At 41.0% G+C, this 18,566-nt stretch overlaps 1 protein-coding gene and 1 long non-coding RNA gene across 2 annotated transcripts in view; both read left to right on the top strand.

Annotated features, from left to right (window-relative positions):
• LOC147336591 (uncharacterized) overlaps positions 1–18,566 on the top strand; it is a 46,518-nt gene that overhangs the window by 10,943 nt on the left and 17,009 nt on the right. The window lies entirely within an intron of this gene.
• Positions 5,351–18,566, top strand: part of LOC147336592 (protein NLRC3-like) — a 28,179-nt gene continuing 14,963 nt past the window's right edge. The window contains exon 1 of the mRNA XM_086285494.1: positions 5,351–5,487. The gene's annotated coding sequence lies outside the window, so the exon portion shown is untranslated. The remainder of the gene's footprint in view (positions 5,488–18,566) is intronic.

Raw genomic sequence — 18,566 nt, 5'->3', positions numbered from 1 at the left:
ATATATCAGGACAGAAAGTCATTTCATCTCAAAGGGAAACAGCTTTATTTGGAATAACCAGCACTATCAACTGGTTTGGGATCTCCACCAGTTTCATGTCTTTGCAGCTTCTCCAACAAAGTTCCTGTAAAATCAGCATGTTTGTCTTTATTGCTTTGATAGTGATTGATTATTCAGTCCCAATCTGCTGTCATCTAAAGAACAAAATGATGTTTCTATGAGTCAAAAAGCTCCAGATGTTGTCGGCTTCACAAAGAAAACAAAGAACTTAAACACAAAGTGTTTGGAGCCAAAATGTTCCCAAGCTGCTCTTTTTGAAATGGCAGAGGTACAGTGGTGTCTAACAGCACACTGTGGAAGGCAAACATGTTATTGTTGGATGAAACTTCATGAATCCTTTGTAGATTTGAGCTGTTGGAGCCTTTCTTTTCTCTTCAGGTGTACAGATGCTGAGGAGGTGGGTGAAACAGGTGGAGCTGTTGTGATGCTGGCAGAGGGTGTGTCTTAGTAACTCTGTGAGGCAGAACTGGATCCAACATTGTGGATGTGTTGATGTTGGAGCCATTAAGAGTCTCTGGCCACACTGTAGGATTTCCCTTTGATCCACTGTGGGGGCATTTTGGAGTCTGTCAGTGAAACTCTTCATGTTTGTGTTTGACTCCAGTTTATAGAAACAGAGAAATGTGTCATGCTTTTGTTCGGCCTCCACAAATACACACATTTGTTCATTGGTTGGACTTTTGGAAGGAGACACATTGAAAACCATGTTAATAAGATCTTGTTGTTTCCTGTGGATCCGACACAGAGAGTGGACTTCAGACAGAAAGCGTGGAAGAGATTTTAGAGGCCGTGTGTGGCAACAGGAAGTTTCTGTATGTTTGCTGATCTTACATGTGGAAAACAACACGTGATGTTTGTGGAGTTCTACAATGATTGCAGCTGCCGTCATAGGCAACTCTCGCATTTAAGTTCATTTTATTAGATAGTTAAGTTTGAAACAATAAGTAGTTGAAATATTAAGAAATAAATAGTAATTCATGTTTGTTGCTTAGATTTATATGTTTAAATGTGTTATTTGTGCTAATTGTGCAATTAGATAGGAACCTTTTCTAAAGTTGTGTTGTGGCTAAGAGGGCATTTTTTGGCTGTCACACTCAGCAAGCTAATTAAGAGACGAGCCACGAGGTTTGCACGTGTGCAGAAAGATAAATAAAGAGTGCCTTTTTTTGGACCTCCCCACCACGTAAAAATGAAAGTTTGTTCCCTTTGAGTGAGGCCAATGAGGTAAATGTTTTATTTATTATCGTTGTATGTAAATGTGCGACTGTTGCGTGGTATTCAAGCGCAATAGCCGCAGTGTGAGGTGTAATGTGTACTTTATTGATCATTTTCTTGGAATGTTTCGTTGTATATAATGCTTAAGGACTTTAGTAAGAATATTCATTTAAGTTTGTATTTCCTTTTAGTTCTGACGGCATTGTATCGGCTGTGGTTGGACATCATTACATGTTAAGATGTGGAAGAATCCTCCTGTCCGAAATAAATGTCAGTTTAAACACAAAGAACAAGTTGAGCTTTATTAAGACTCGAGGGGAGTAACAATGATCATTGTTCTGACAGCATTTTGAGTGGGAACAGTTCAAAGTTATTTACTGATTGAAACAAGCTGAATGTTTCTGTGCACGATGAAGAAGATCAGCAGCAGCAGCTCAGCTGATCAATGAACTAACATCTATCAGTCGTTTCATTAGATGAAGTCATCAGCAGACATTTGTTTTAACTGTGTGATGAATGTCAGAACGTCAGGGCTCTGCTTTAGTCACTACTTGATGATCATTGGCTCATTGTTGAATCCAGGGGCCCAGTCTGACCTCTGACCCTTTGCTGCAGGTCTTCTGTGTTATCTCCACTTTCATGTCTGATCTTCTGCTGTATCGTCCAAAATAAACATCTGAATCATTTCCAACACTTCAGCAGATCTTTAGTTTGGGCAGTACAGCACAAAATAACACATATTGTACTATACTGCCCACTTCCTGATCTTATTGGATCTGTGTGTGAGGTTGGTGAAGGAAACACATGTTTACTGAGTGAATCGCTGCCATTAGGAACTAGTTTTTCATATCACAGCCTAGAAATCACACAGGACCATTTCTGCAAGTGAAAATTGGAGGAAAATAATTGTATAGTTTGTGCGTGTGAAGTAGTCAGACTCGAACGTCAAGGAAGGTGGTAGGGAAGCAGACATTTCAGATTTCCAAGGTGAGCAACTTATTTACAGTGAAGTTAATTTAATGTAACAAAACTTCCTCCCCAAATAAACTCTATTAACAAACCTCAACATAACATGGATCTGGTGACACAGCTCACCTCTCCTCTCTCCTGCATCTGATAGAGACTGGCTTTAAATAGGGCCACCAATTTCCCTCCAATTGCCCAGCCAGTACCACTCACTCAACTGAGGGATCTAAAACGCTACACAGATTATCCAAAAAACACAAAACCTCTACACACTTCTAACATGCACATTTACACAACTAAATGGCAGTATTAACGAAAGGAAAAACATTCAACAAATCCCTTTAAACCTTAACACAAACAAAAGGAAGCATCTCTATGGAAAAAGAAACCCCTCCACTTTGTTTGACCTGCTGATGTCATATGTGACATCATCAGGACTTTAAAATGAGGAAATCCCAGGCGGGCGTTTCCCCACACCTGACCCTTATGACGACTGAAAAGACAAACAAAGTAAGTATGAACAAATGACTTAATCTGTAACATAATAAAATATAAAGAAACATAACTTAGTATTTGTCTTAATTTGCAGAATGTTTGATTTGCCGGCAACAGAACGCTTACACAAACAAACCCGGGATAGTGAGTGAAGCAATGTTACTTGACAAATAGCAAATCATAGCAAATACATAGAAACAGAATAATGTGTACAATGTGCAAGAAAAGGTAAACACATATGGGACAAATGGAGAGCATTGCAACTGCTCCTCCACTTTGTCACAGTGCGACTGTTGTTTGTAAATGAAAACTTATCCCAACTACATGTGCTGCTGACCTTTGACCTTTTCTTTAGGTGCACAGAGGCCAGAGGAGTCTGTGGAAACATCCAGAACTGAGGCAGTGCTACAGATGTCTTCAAATAAAGTGGTGTATTATCCATGGATGCGTTCCATTCCTGTTTAGACCTGCTCGCTGTCAATGGGCTTCATTCCATTTCAGACTGCCGGTGGTCGGCTGGAATCTAAACTCAACATGGCTCCTGTGTTAGAAGAGCCTCTGATTTTAAAATATGCACATTGAATAGTTTCTTTCCAGCACTATGGAGCTACCAGCCCAGTATATGTAGCCCACAGTAGATGGAGTTTTCAAGCTGGACTGACAAACATCAGGACTCATGTGATCCCTACATGTGGAGCTTTCACAGATGGATCCAAGTGCAGATTCAACTCTGCATTACATTTGACTTCAGCTGTTACACACTTTCATTGTCTAGCTGTGTCACTTCCTGCTTTTTGGATCAGATAGTTTATCCATGTCCACAAATGTTTGGCTGCACATTTTTATCATCTATATTTTCCAGTCTTCATGCAGCCGATATTTCATGTGAACTCCAATCTGCCACCTGCCATCACGTTTTCAGGGTTAGTTCAGTGTTGGACATGTAGGACAAACAGCAGCACATGTTCTCTAAATGTTTGCAGTCATTTTTAAATGACGCTGATACTACATGAGACATTTTCCACATTTATTGTCTTTGAACAGAGAATAATAAAGCCATCAAACATATACAGGCTTCTGCAAATACAAACTTCTGTGGTGCATTTGATGACCTGCAGAGGAGAACAAGTCGGGCTTTTCAGCCCTAACACAACCTCTTTGTTCTCAATACTACAAAACCTTAAAAGGCTGATATGCAAGTTTGCATGAATCACCAACACAGTTGTGTTTGTTTCTAGTGTAGTTATAAATAAGGTGATCAAATATCTGCTGACTGATTAGATCCAGTATCTATTACAGATGAACTGGATATCACAGCATGTTGTTAATCTGTCATATCAAACTAAACAGTGTTGCTGGTGTAAATATCCTCCAATAAAGTCAGATGGGCTGAGGGTTTCTGTTGCCAGGTAACGCTGATGTCACACTGGATCTTCTGATCTTGAGCATCGTAGCGCTCGGAGTCTGATGTTGGCTCATGTGTTGTCAAACACCAACCTGACGTTCTACTAGTCAAGGCCTCACCTTCACCCACTGATGCTGATCACAGAGACCCACTAATAGAACTGTTTCATCAGGTTTATGCAGCGTCACCATTAATGTCACATTTAATCAGACCACATTTACATTACAAGCCCACTACAACCATTATCAACATGTTAAATTACATTATACATCTGCAGTGGTTTAAAGCACCACTATTTTAACCTGATTCATTTCTCCACCTTAACAGTTCATTCCTCAAATGAAGCAAAAAATGTACCAACAAATAATTTAATCTTTATTTTCCAACTTTTACACGTGAAATCAAACAAGTGTATTTAACAGTGAAACCAGAGTGGAAGCTGCTCATATAGAGTCCAACCCAGGCTAAAAGTAAGTTGAGTAGAGCAGCATCATCAAAGTGTCGGCTCTCTGAACACGGTGCAAGATCGCCATCTGCAGGACAAAACTAGTTTTTCTCGCCCTCCTCGTCAACGTCAAGATGATGTCATCGTACAACAAAACATGCAGATCAGGTGACATGACTGTCTGAGAGGCGGAGTTAAACTGTGGCAGGTAAGCATGTGGAGGAGGAGCAACAACTGCAGCATGACGCTGAGACATCATCATTGCATTATACAGTTTCCTCTCTAACTGGATGATGCTGTGAACAAGAACAGCTGTGGAACCATTGGCCATTTGCCATAGTGTAGCTGAGTCAAAACAGCCCAAGTGCTGAGAGGGAAAACATGATGATTTATGTAAAGTCATAACTGGCTGCAGCAGCTGAGCTTTGACCTGTGAGCTGAAGCTTAAGCTTCTTTTATGGTTCAGTGTTTAATGTTTAAACTGTTTATGGCTGCACACACGCCCGCAGTCAGGTTGTATGCATATTGAAATATTATATACAGTGTGGCAGCTGACCTTTGACCTGCGAGCTTCAGACTCATTGCTGGTGTGAGGTGTTTAATACTATTGAAGCTTGCAGACACACCCACATCCTCTGATTTGTTCTCAGGGTTGTTCAGTGTGTTGGAGTTGGAGCAGAAACCTGCTGCAGGTTAATTATTGATCAAACAATATCACACAAGGTGCAGCAGCTGACCTTTGACCTGTGAGCTTCAGACTCTTTGCTGGTGTGAAGTGTTTAATGTGACTTCAGCCTGCAGACACAGAGGACTGATGAAGCAGAAGATTGTCTCTGTTTCTACACAGACCTGGTCCAGACAGCAGAGCTGCAGAGGGAAGACGTTCATGGGAAGAAGCTGAGTAAGTGCAACGTCCTCTTTGAATCCTGGATCAGGAAGTGAAGCCGGGGAATATTTGGTGTTTCAATAAGGTTTCTGTCTTTGACTCAGTCTGCTGTCACTTGGTTTCAGAGAGAAAAAGAGATTTCAGATTAACTGCATTATATGCTGAGTAACTAAATGCTGCTAGTCTGTGGTGTCACTCCCAGCAGCATCACGTCATTTCTTTACTCTGACCTTTAATATCAGTTAACTTAGCTAGCAGAGCAGCTAGCAGTTAGAGTATGAACTCTGTGTCAGCAGTCAGCTTGGTGCTGGTGGTCACCTGGTTTCATGTTTGCTGATGATCCAGATGTGTCCACATAATTATTTATTTCTGTAAATGGAAAGACTTTACAGATAAACAACAGCAGCCCTCTGGCTGGACTCTAACCTGTGAGTTTCCTGTGACTGAAACCACAAGCTGACATTTTCCTTCTGAAGCAGCTGAATGGATGTTTGAGTTTACCTGCATACATGGTGCAAATAAACCCGCTTTGGATGGTTTGGAGGCGGAGCCCAAAGCAGGACAGGATTCTAATGTGATTGGTCACTTTGATAAGGTGGCTGGAACTCAGGTGGTCGAGCAGGTCACCTGCTAACCAGAAGGTTGGTGGTTTAATGCCAGTCTGCATGATGTCCTTGGGTAAGATACTAACCCCATGTTGCTCTCCGATGCAGACGCAGGTTCTGCAGCCTCTGCAGCCTCTGCACTGCTGTGCCATCAGTCTTTTGGACAGTATTTGATAGATTTCAGGGAAAAATGAAGGAACATGAACAACTAGTCAGAAACACTTATACTTTGTACATCATGCTTTTCTTATGCAACATCCACACGTGAATCATGAAACTTTAACATTTAAAGGATCGTAGCTCTGTTGCTAAATTATCTGACTCTTGTTTTAATGGTAATAGTCAAAGTGTGATCGGTGAATTGTGAGCAGCAGAAAGGATGAAAGCACTAATGCTGGCACAAGGGGCCACAAGCCAGTGTACTCCAAGTGCCAGCCTGGGTAAATGGGGAGTGTTGCATTAGTAAGGGCCTTCTGAACTAAAGCTTTACCAAATAAAATGCGTGGATCATAATGAATAAGACTGTCATGCTATTGATGGCTGAAAGAAAAGGAAGAGGAGGAAGGAGGCATGTTAGGAGTAGGGATGGGTATCGTTTAGGTTTTATCCGATACCGGTGCCCAACTGGTACTTTTGAAACGGTGCCTGTGCTTAATCGGTGCTCGAATCAGTGCTTAAAGAATGGAGAACACAAACTTTGTCCTAAAACCTCTCATGTTTAGCTGTTTTTTTTGGAAAAAGATAACAATGTTAGCTTTTTCTGCAGCTATAGGACATATATGGTTTCACTCTATCAAACAAGAAGACAGCCGCATGTAACTACGACGGTGTTTGCTTGTTCACCTTTCATTAATGTAATAACGTGGTTAGCCTACTCAATGTAAATTACACACGAACAACATTAAGCTACTCACCCAGAGAAGAACGGCTGCTGCTGCATCATCATCCGTCAACATTTCTGCTACACTGGCAGGGCTAGGGGCCAGGACTCTCCTCTTCGGGGTCTTGGGGGATGTTGCTAACTCCGGGTCTGATAACAGGCACCACACCAGCAGTAGATGTGCTCGGTGTGAGGTCTCGCAGCAAGCTATCAGATACGGTGCATTTCTCGGCTTTTACAAAATGCTATACGTCGCCGGGTGTTTCATGGTAAATGGACTGATTCTTATATAGCGCTTTTCTACTCAAAGCGCTCTATAAAACATGTCACATTCACCCAATCACACCCATTCTCACAAGAACTTTATCTGTAGGGGAGACCGGGGATAGTTGTAACGTGGGTCAGTTGTAACACTTCCAATTTCTCCAATCAGGGCTAAGTTTCAAATGATGTGACTCATCCTGTGCATGCCCAAATCAGTTCTGCTATCACATGTGAAAAATCAGCACATTTTGTCAAACACAGACAATTTAACATGAAAAAAAGTAATTTGTATGCCAAAAAGTAAGTTTTTCTACTTTATTTCAATTTGTAATAGCATTATCTGCTTTGCAGTTAAACTCATCAAACTTAAATTATGTTATTTGTATGTCTATGGGGATATATTCTGTGTAGGTCTTTAGTGCTAATGTTTTAGTCGTTGGCTCTAATGTTAGCTGGTTCATGGCTATAGGAGTCTGGGTCAGTTGTAACAGCAACAGTCTGGGTTAGTTGTAACAATAATGCAGATGTTACAACTTACCACACTATTACTTTAACTTATATTAAACAAGTTGGGGCAACGACATCAGCAGAGAGAGGTTCACTGGTCGCTTTTGTATATGCGGTTAATGCCATTGGCAACACAATTCCTCCACTGTTTGTGTACCCACACATACATTATGCAGACCTCTGTGTCAGAGATGGACCAGTAGGAAGTACTGGTAGTGGAAATAAATCAGGATGGGTGCAAGAAACAGATTTCCTCATCTTTCTGAAGCACTTTGCAAACCACACCAAGGTAAGCCAGGATAAAAAGTAATGGAATTGCGATGCTGGTGAACAACTACATTTTTTCAGCTTCATTGTTATGTTCAAAATTGGTGCAAGAGTTGTAGGTTATAAGGCCCACTGAGCCAATGAGGCCAAACTCAAGGAAGACCAACCAAAATTAATGAAATATTCAGTTGCAGAAAATTCCATAATTTGTCTTTTTTGGGGGGGTTGGAATATGTTCAAGAGCTAGATTTCTGCATTCTGTCACACACACACACAGCTAACAGCTACATAAATGGATGTAAGTGCATTCATGTGTTGAATAAACAAAGATTACATGCTAATGTTTTGTTAGTACCCTTATTTCATTGTGTTACATTTTACCCCAGGATATGTTACAACTAACCCAGACTATGGGGTTAATTGTAACATTTCACTCTTCGTGTTTGAGACCATACCATGCAATGGGTAATTGTGCTGCAGACAAAATAGCTGCACTATTTAATAGCAGAGACATGTAAATACTTTGCATTACATTTTGAATCCACTACCTTAAAAGAGCTTCAATTTACAGACAGAAATGTCAAAAATGTTACAACTATCCCCGGTCTCCCCTACTCAGTGTTTTCCAAGTGCATTCACACTCCGATGGATCCATCAGAGAGCAAGTTGGGGTTAGTATCTTGCCTAAGATACTTGACACACAGGTTGGAGGAGCCTGGGATCGAACCATCAACCTTCCAATCAGTAAGGTGACCAGCTCTACCTCCTGCATCTGAACAAAGCAGAAGTACACACCAAACTCAATGGATAGTCAAATGTAGAATCACAGAGCAGAACTGCAGGCTGAGTTTGGATGTTTGTCTTTCACACCTCTCTGTGGCTCACACACACAGTGACGTCAGACACAGTCACACACACTGTTTCATCTGCTTTGTGCACAAATTCATTGCTTTCTTCCTTCAATGATCTACATACTACGTGCTGCCCAGTAAATACTTTGCAATGTATTTCATCCCCTTTCAAGGCAGAATTACCCAGTTTATTCCCCATTACAAGACAACAATCAGCCACACTCGCACAGACCACGTCTGGCCCGCACTCATTCACACACGCTTTCACACACAAAATAGGCACCAATGAGAGCTCTATCCTCCTTACATATTGGTGGAGAAACCAAACACTCAACGCCCTCAGCGGAGGAGGAAAAACCTCCTTTCGGTGGAGAAACCATCCTTAACCCTCCTTGAAACTGGCCGGGAAACCAGACCTCCTTATGTGTGTGTGTGTGTGTGTGTGTGTGTGTGTGTGTGTGTGTGTGTGTGTGTGTGTGTGTGTGTGTTTGGGGGTGCGTTTATGTGACCTCCTGCTCACCAAAAGGGTCATAAAAGTAGGAAGCTTATTAACCAAGAAAACAGAACCTTCAGGTAGGATGTCCCTGTAATAAAACACTACAGCCTCCCCCACCAACAGACTGGTTGGAGAGGTGGTCAGAGACAAAGGAATGTCTTTGATCCTGCTGCTTGAACTAAGACTTACACATTTAAGTAACACAATGACAACATTTAACAATTTGACTCCAACAGCTGCCAGCTGGAATTTAAATGTAATATAAATGAAGGATTCAAGGTTATTGGGTTTTGAACGTAGAGATCACATGAACGTATATGAATTGAATGATATGTCTCTTCTATGTTTCTATTATCATATTTTGATGTTGATTGTGATTGGTTTTATTTGTTTCTTCAGTGATTGTAGTGTTTTAATATTTGGTAATTTTTCCATTTTGTAATTGTGTATAAAGTTTAATTTGAATGAAAGTTATACTCAAATGCTTCAGGGTCTTCAGTCAGTGTGTGATCAGTTTTATACATGGCAATGGTCTTACGTATGCCAGTGTTGGATATGGCTGATAACGGTATGTTAAAATCTGAAACAGCCTTTAAAAACTCTGTCCAGCCAATAGGTCTGACGGTGTGTGTGTGGTTGTGACGGCTTTAATCAGGTCGTAAATGTGTGAACCCGGGATGGTGTGTTTATTAACAACAATTTCACCTTTGTCATTGTAAGAAATCAAGTCTGGCCAACGAGAGAATGAGTTCTGCATTCCTCCTTCTCCTTTTAGGTATGTGTGTCAAAACATTCTCTGCAATAAAATCCTTCACCCCAGCATCACCATAAACAGGTTGGGTGTCCGCAGGCTGGGTTTGCACATCCATGTTAAATTGTTCCAGTAGGGATGAAGACAATATATTCTTTTCACGGGCACCTTGTCTCACAAGTGTGAGGTATCTTTGGAGAATATCACCATATTTTTTAGCTTTCTCATACACATCTATGTCTGATTCTTGTAACACTTGAAGCATCTCCTTGTCCAAGTCTTTCTGAGCCTGTTGTCTGATGTTGCCTGTGTACTGCTGCGGTTCTTTCAATAAGTCCAGCTGATGCTGGGGCACCAAAAACATCTTTTGCACATGTTCCATTTTCACCTGTTTGCTATCAGACTGGTTATGAAAGGGATTGCAGCCCCTAATAAGGGTAGTAAAAACCCACCAGATTGGTTGATTGTCTTTCTCTTTTTCAAAGTTGTGATATTTTCTTCAGCAATCAGTCTGATTAGAGATTTTTTTTTTAGCTGTTTGTACTTCTGATTTGTCAGTGGAATGTTACCTTGCAATACGTTAAAGGCTATCTCACACAATGCATTGATGAAGTTTGCATTGCTAATAATATCTCTGCGTAGAGCCGGGGGAGACTTGTATATCAACTCCAACAGAGACAGATTCCTCCGCATGTGTGATGACATCCTTTCACCTCTTCACTGTTTTTTGTTTTGGGATATAAACAACCGGACGGTCTGACAGTAAATTTCTTCGGGGTCTTAAATAGTCCGGGGTCTTAGCTTTATAGTCTATTAAAACATACCCATGTGTTGTGGATGTGGCATCATTAAATGCTTCTATAATATATTTAGTATTACCAGGAAAGATTTGCCTACCTAAAAGCATGACTTGATATTTATCTCTTGGATTTTTAAACAATATTAGTTGGTGCATTTCAAAAATAAAAATATGAAGACACTCAAAATAAATTTCCTGTGGTGGGAAACTATTTTGTGCAACTTTTTTGTATTTACAGTTTTGAGGGATAAGCCTCTTAAATTTCTCTAACTAGAAATATATGTTAAAAAAAAAAAAAAGATTTTCAGTTTTTTGGTAGTTTATTGCACTTTTTTGCAATTTATGTAATTACTATGCACTTAATGCATACATATTATTAAAACTTGGGCTATAATGGTTGAATTGATGCATATCAACTTGAAATGCTCCCAAAAATGTCACTAAAACATGAAAAAATATAATATAAGCTCTGGCGGACTTGGTTCTATGGTCGGTCTTAAAGGGTTAACAAATTGTTCTTGTCTGCAGGAAGAAGGGTGTCATCAGCAAGAGATTCGGGTATACCGTTAACAAAGTTTATGTCTCTTATCTTAAGAAGCTGGTCATATAGTGGCTGCCAGCATGAGTATATATACACAATGTTATCAGTGCTGTGTGATATAATTCTGGAAGAATTTTCAATGACGCTTTTAACAAAAAACGTCTTGCCACAGTTACTGGAACCGCTGGCCACCATGCTGAACGGGTGCTGTAACCTGGCATCAAACCCCTGATCTAATTTAAAATCCATAAGGTAGGGTTGTATAGTCTGGGAGCACACGGCGCTTATTGTAGACAACCTTAAGTTTCTTCACAATGGTTTCATTCTTCAAATGAAGCTTCTTTTTATCACGTCTGATATTATCAGAGATGGCGACTAGGTGTGCGTCTGATGTCTGATTGGCTACAAACTTGTGGACTAAACCTTTCAAGGATTCGTGGGTGACAACTTTTGAGTTTAGTGCGTTCAGTGTTACGCCGTTACATTTGACCTGGGTCTTGCCCAGCGATGTGTGATATGTGTAGCATTTTGGCCCGCCGGAAACAAATTCTACTATGTGATCCTCCACACCCCCCTGCCCTGAAGCTAATTCGCTGGTGAGCTCCCCCAGAAATGGGCCTAGAGGAGGCATCCAGTCGCCAGGGCGTGCCGTGAAAATGATGCTGTCTGTATCACAATACAGCACGCACTGCTGCAAGTTGTCTAACAAATCATACAGCATGAGTCTGGCATGTGCAGCGGTCATGGCCCCCACAAAGACATTAACGTCCTTCATGCGGGATGCTCTACCATCAGTGTGGCGCCATTGCACCATGGCGACGTCGTCAGAGATGAAACAAAACTGCCACATGTCATCCTGGTCGCTAAACATTAGCTGGCTAAACCTGGAAGGGTCTGTGATGAACTCAGATGACGCCATATTCGACCTCATACTGAAACCACCCCATAACGAGTTTAGCAACAGCTTGTTACAGTTTCGAACAGCTTTATTTACGGACGGATCTAGCATTATTTCCTCCTTCTCATAATACTCATCTATGTACTTCTGCTGCTCGTCAGGTGTTTTCACATGTTCTGGATACGCCGAGGCCTCCTGTTTAAGTTTTAGAAAGGCTTTCACATAGTCTTTAAACAATGTGTCAGTCTTTTTGGGGAAGTGCCACACCCCATCAATAGAAACAATCCTGTATCCTTTCTCAACAGCTTTTTCAAGCTCAAATGAGACCCATGTGCCATTCAACACCCGCTCACTGTCACTGTGCCCACATGCTGTGTGCTGCTTCTGGTCTTCAGCGCACAAGCTGCAGAGCGGAAACATCAGTTTGCCGTGGCACCTGTAGGGAAGGACGGGGTGAAAAAGACCTCTTGGCGGCAGTTCTGAGCATTTAACAAAGCCGAAATAATTTTCTAGGCTGTCAAAGTTTCTGTAAATGATTTGAGGGTGTCCTACAGGATAATCTTTTTTAGATTGCACTGTGGGATAGAGACTGGTGAAGTCATAGTAAAATATTTTTTCATCACATGCAACCTTCTACAGTTTTAGAGCATTTGTGAAAAACCCAACAATCATATGACCCCCTATGAGCAAGCACTTTGGCGACAGTGGGAAGAAAAAACCAGGCTCAGGGAGGCGCGGGGCCATCTGCTGCGACCAGTTGGGGTGAGAAAAGGAAGACAGGATAAAGACATGCTGTGGAAGAGAGACAGAGATTAATAACAGATATGATTCAATGCAGAGAGGTCTATTAATACATAGTGAGTAAGAAAGGTGACTGAAAAGGAAAAACTCAATGCATCATGGGAATCCCCCGGCAGCCTGCGTCTATTGCAGCATAACTAAGGGAGGATTCAGGGTCACCTGGTCCAGCCCTAACTATATGCTTTAGCAAAAAGGAAAGTTTTAAGCCTAATCTTAAAAGTAGAGATAGTGTCTGTCTCCTGAATCCAAACTGGAAGCTGGTTCCACAGAAGAGGGGCCTGAAAACTGAAGGCTCTCCCTCCCATTCTACTTTTGAATACTCTAGGAACAACAAGTAGGCCTGCAGAGCGAGAGCGAAGTGCTCTGATAGGGTGATATGGTACTACAAGGTCATTAAGATAAGATGGGGCCTGATTATTTAAGACCTTGTATCTGAGGAGCAGGGTTTTGAATTCTGGATTTAACAGGAAGCCAATGAAGGGAAGCCAAAACAGGAGAAATACTGTATGCTCTCTCTTTCTAGTCCCTGTCAGGACTCTTGCTGCAGCATTTTGGATCAGCTGAAGGCTTTTCAGGGAGTTTTTTGGACATCCTGATAATAATGAATTACAGTCGTCCAGCCTGGAAGTAATAAATGCATGAACTAGTTTTTCAGCGTCACTCTGAGACAGGATATTTCTAATTTTAGAGAAGTTGCGCAAATGGAAGAAAGCAGTCTTACATATTTGTTTAATATGTGCATTGAAGGACATGTCCTGGTCAAAAATGACTCCAAGGTTCCTCACAGCGTTACTGGAGGCCAAGGTAATGCCATCCAGAGTAAGAATCTGCTTAGATACCATATTCCTAAGATTTTCAGGGCCGAGTACAATAACCTCAGTTTGATCTGAATTAAGAAGCAGAAAGTTAGCGGCCATCCAGGTCTTTATGTCTTTAAGACATTCTTGCAGTTTAACTAATTGGTGTGTGTTATCTGGCTTCATGGACAGATAGAGCTGGGTGTCATCAGCATAGCAGTGAAAATTTATGCTATGTCTTCTAATAAATTAGAAATAATTAATTAAAATGGGATTATTTCATGTTTTAATTAATTATTGCCACATTTAAATAATTATTTAATGGTGTATTTAATTAATTCATTTTGGCACTGTTGACTCCTTCAGGTCTCACCATAAATTTATTTTATCTGTCAACCTCACCCATCAAACTCAGGGGGTGGGGCTGATCGAGTCAGAACCATTGCTTTGGCCTGGTGGCCATTGTTTTTAGAAGGCGTTACTGCACACCAACAACTGCCATGTGGAAGCTAACAGAACTGAACTTTGAAAAACCCTGTTTGTGTCTCACCAAATACCGTTTTAATATTTTTTTAGCCGAAAATGTAGCGGTTTAATCTTCAGATGTCTGGTCGGGTTGTCAAGATACAGCTTCTTTGCAAAAGTACTTCGATGACTTTGGAGATGTCTGCCCAGCCCAGTCTCACGGCAAAGCGTGGGACAGACCAGCTCGCCTTGCAAGCAATCGAGCTGTTATTACCGACAAAGCGCAGCCCCCGGTACACAGCTGTAACAACCCCCGCTGTACACTGACTTCATTTACTGAGGTTATATTTATCGAGTTTTTATTTCCTGATGTTCGTATGTGTCATACGTGTTCCAGTCGCCAATTCTGAATTATAAGTAACATTAAAAACACATTTAAGGAGGAGAGAGAGCAAAAAATTTCGATTAACATCTGATGTTTGGGTTGTAGACTTGTAGTTATTAATGCAGTATGGTCACAGCAGATACTGATAAACATGTATTATGAGGATGGATGATCAAGTTTCTCACTCTCTCCTTTAAATCTCAGTTTTTTCTTCTTCACAGTTTATCTGTTAATTTATTAATGAATAACACTGAAAGAGTTTCTGTTATATTTCCCCTTGAACATCAGCTTATTAGGGCGGCATTAGGAAATAGCCCCCCTCCAAAGAATGAATAAATGAATGATGATAATAATAAAATGTTTCAAAAGCAGAGCTCAGAGTGGTAGAATGGTCAAACATGGATCCACGGGTGGTTCAACTGCATTTGGTGACGTGACTAAAGCAAATCTTTCAAATAATCCCACCATCAACGGGATGTTGTCTCCTTTGCTACGGTTACTTTACTTGGTCACCGTGTGAATTTCTTTGAAATGAACCAAATTCTTTTATTTGTTGGTTGTTGCATATTTAACCTCTACAGTCAGGAAAGGAGGAGATGAGGCCTCAACAATGTTGGGTTGTAGCTGTGGTTCAGGTTAGAGTGAGTGTCCATGGAATAAATGTAAGTCAGTGAACTGGAAACATGACTGTGTTCAAACTTTGTTTTCCTTTTTATAATGAGTCTAATCAAAGGTGGACAGAAGTATCTCCACTGTGATTCTGTGTCACCATCAGAGCTTCTTGTTGTAATAGTAATTTTACAATGTATGTTGAAGGGATATTACTGCCCTCTGTTGGTGTGTTTGTGCATTACACTAAATAAAAAGGTGTTCGTTGAAAACATCAGGTTATGGGCCCAGAGGTCGCCAAGGGACGCTGCTAAAACGTTTTCTTTTGGGAGTCATAAACAGAATTGTGGGATTCACAATGGAAGATAGACTGTTTATTGACAAGCTGAGCGGACCGGAGAATTGGGCAACGTGGAAATTTCAACTGGAGCACCTGTTGAAGGCAAAAGGACTGTGGGGTATGGTACCGGAGACGGAGCAGTTAGCCGCGGATGCTAATGCCCAAGCGCGAGCTGAATTTGAACGGAAGAAAGAAAAGGCATTTTCAGTGTTGGTACTGAATGTAAGTACACCCCAATTGTACTTGATAACAAACTGTAAGACCCCAAAAGAAACATGGGATATGCTAAAAGCACAGTTTGAAAGAGATACTGTTGCTAACAAGCTATTTCTGAAATGAAGGAAGGAGAACATCTCAATGGTCATTTAAAAAGGATGAAGGAACTTACTGATCAGCTAGGGGCAATAGGTTCTGTAATTGAAGAGGAAGATCAAATTGTCACCCTTCTAGGTAGTTTGCCACCCAGCTATGCAACTGTTGTTACTGCTTTGGAGACAAAGATGGATAGTCTGACACTACAGTTTGTTCAACAAGCCTTGATAAATGAGGAACAAAAGCGAGTGCTTACTGACAACACCACTGTGTCCAGTAGTGTATCAGCGATGTCATCTCAGATGCATAGAAATGAACAGATTGGATCAAAAACAGTGGGAGCAAACAGCTCCGACTCATGGAGATGTTACAAATGTGGGAAGGAAGGACATATCAAGCGTGATTGTCCAAGCATTAAAAAGAAATACAAGGCCCACAAGGCTAAAAGCGTGGTGTATAAGGACAAAGAGGACTCATATGAGGGAGCTTTTGTTGTAAATGAGTCATGTAAAAGTGATGCACAACAAGAAGAATTGATTCAGGAGTGTCAAAACACATGACATGGAATAAAGAAGCTCTACAAAAATACCAAGAGTTTTCAGAACCACAAACAGTGAAACTTGGTGATGGCAGAGTAGTTGAGGCTTTAGGTCTGGGTAACATAACAATGAAAATGTCATTCAGAGTTAGTGATGGAAAAGATGTCACAATGTATGATGTGCTGTATGTTCCCAAATTATCAATGAACCTTTTCTCAGTGGGAGCTGCTGCCAAGAAGGGAAACACAGTGAAGTTCAAAAGGACTCATTGCTACATAAGAGGAAAGAATGGAGCTCTCCATGGAATGGGAACACAAAGATCTGACGGATTGTATCAGCTGGTAATTGAGGGAAACTGCACAACCTGTCATGGACCGTCAACTGCTTCAGTTCCAGCAAGTATGTGGCATCAGTGTCTAGGTCACACTACAGATCTGAAAAAAGTAAAAAACTTGGTGAAAGGAATTAGCCTTACAAATGAAGAGGAGGACATTTTTTGTGAAGCTTGTGTTGAAGGCAAATTATCAAGAAAACCTTGCAAATCAGTGGGAGAAATACGAACAAAACGCAAGTTGCAATTAGTGCATAGTGACGTTTGTGGTCCTTTTCAAACTGAGTCACTAGGAGGAAAAAAGTACTTTGTGACTTTCATTGATGACTACTCCAGATGTTGTAAAGTATATTTCATAAGAGAAAAAACGGAAGTCCTGAGCAAGTTCAAAGAGTTTGAAAGAATCTTCTCAAATGAATGTGGACAGGGAGTAATAAGACTCAGAACTGACAATGGTGGGGAATACACATCTAAAGAGTTTCAAGAATATTTGAAAGCTCAAGGCATCCACCATGAAATGACTGTACCACACACACCACAGCAAAATGGTGTTGCAGAGAGAAAAAACAGAACTCTAGTGGAATCAGCTAGAAGCATGCTATCACATGCAAAGTTGCCAAACACATTCTGGGCAGAAGCTGTTGCTACTGCAACTTACATACAGAATAGGCTCCCAACATCTGCTTTAAAAAACGAAACACCCTATCAGAGATGGTATGAAAAAAAACCAGACATTAGCCATATGAAAGTATTTGGTTGTGTTGCTTATGCTCATGTTCCAGACACAGAGAGAAAGAAGCTGGACAAAAAGGCAGTGAAAGTTCGTTTCCTGGGATATGCAACCAATGCAAAAGGCTACCGACTGTGGGATGAGGAAAAAGGAAAAATACTGATTCGACGAGATGTGGTCTTCAATGAAACAGAGTTTAAATGCAAACAAAGTGAAAAAGATCTCAGTGTGGGGAATGAGGTGACACTACACACGGGTGAAAGACAAACAAGTACTGAGGAGACTGTCGCCAGTGAGGCTGCAAAAGGAGATCAGCGGATCAGAAGACCTCCAAAGAGATATGGATTTGAGGAGTTTGCTGATGCAGCTACAGTTGATCATTATGTAAACATCTGTTGTGTCACAGAACCAAATACACTAGAAGAGGCTATGTCAAGTCCAAATGCAAAGGAGGGGAAAGAAGCAGCTGATTTGGAATATGAGTCACTGCTAGAAAATGGCACATGGGATTTAGTGGATCTACCAAAGGATCGCAAAGCAGTTGGATCAAAGTGGGTCTTTAAAGTTAAGCATCACAGTGACGGACAAGTGGAAAGATACAAGTGCAGACTTGTTGCCAAAGGCTATTCACAGATTTATGGTGCAGACTATGATGAAACATTCTCTCCAGTTGTACGATTTGGTTCAATTCGTACATTGTTGTCATTTGCTGTGCAAAACAATCTAAATGTGCATCAAATGGATGTTGTGACTGCATTCTTGAATGGACACCTGGAAGAGGAAATCTACATGGAGCAGCCAGAGGGTTACATCAAACCTGGGCAGGAACATCTAGTGTGCAAACTAAACAAGTCAATATATGGACTGAAGCAGTCTCCACGTTGCTGGAGCAAAGCTTTTACAGAGTTCATGAAAAGTATTGGTTT

Source organism: Aulonocara sp. 'chitande type north' Nkhata Bay, linkage group LG3 (genome assembly GCF_057382095.1).
Source record: "Aulonocara sp. 'chitande type north' Nkhata Bay isolate Kocher_YH1m ecotype deep benthic linkage group LG3, A_spYH_male_GT1.1, whole genome shotgun sequence".
NCBI classification, from domain to species: Eukaryota; Metazoa; Chordata; class Actinopteri; order Cichliformes; family Cichlidae; genus Aulonocara; species Aulonocara sp. 'chitande type north' Nkhata Bay.
This window is presented reverse-complemented; position numbering and strand designations above follow the sequence as displayed.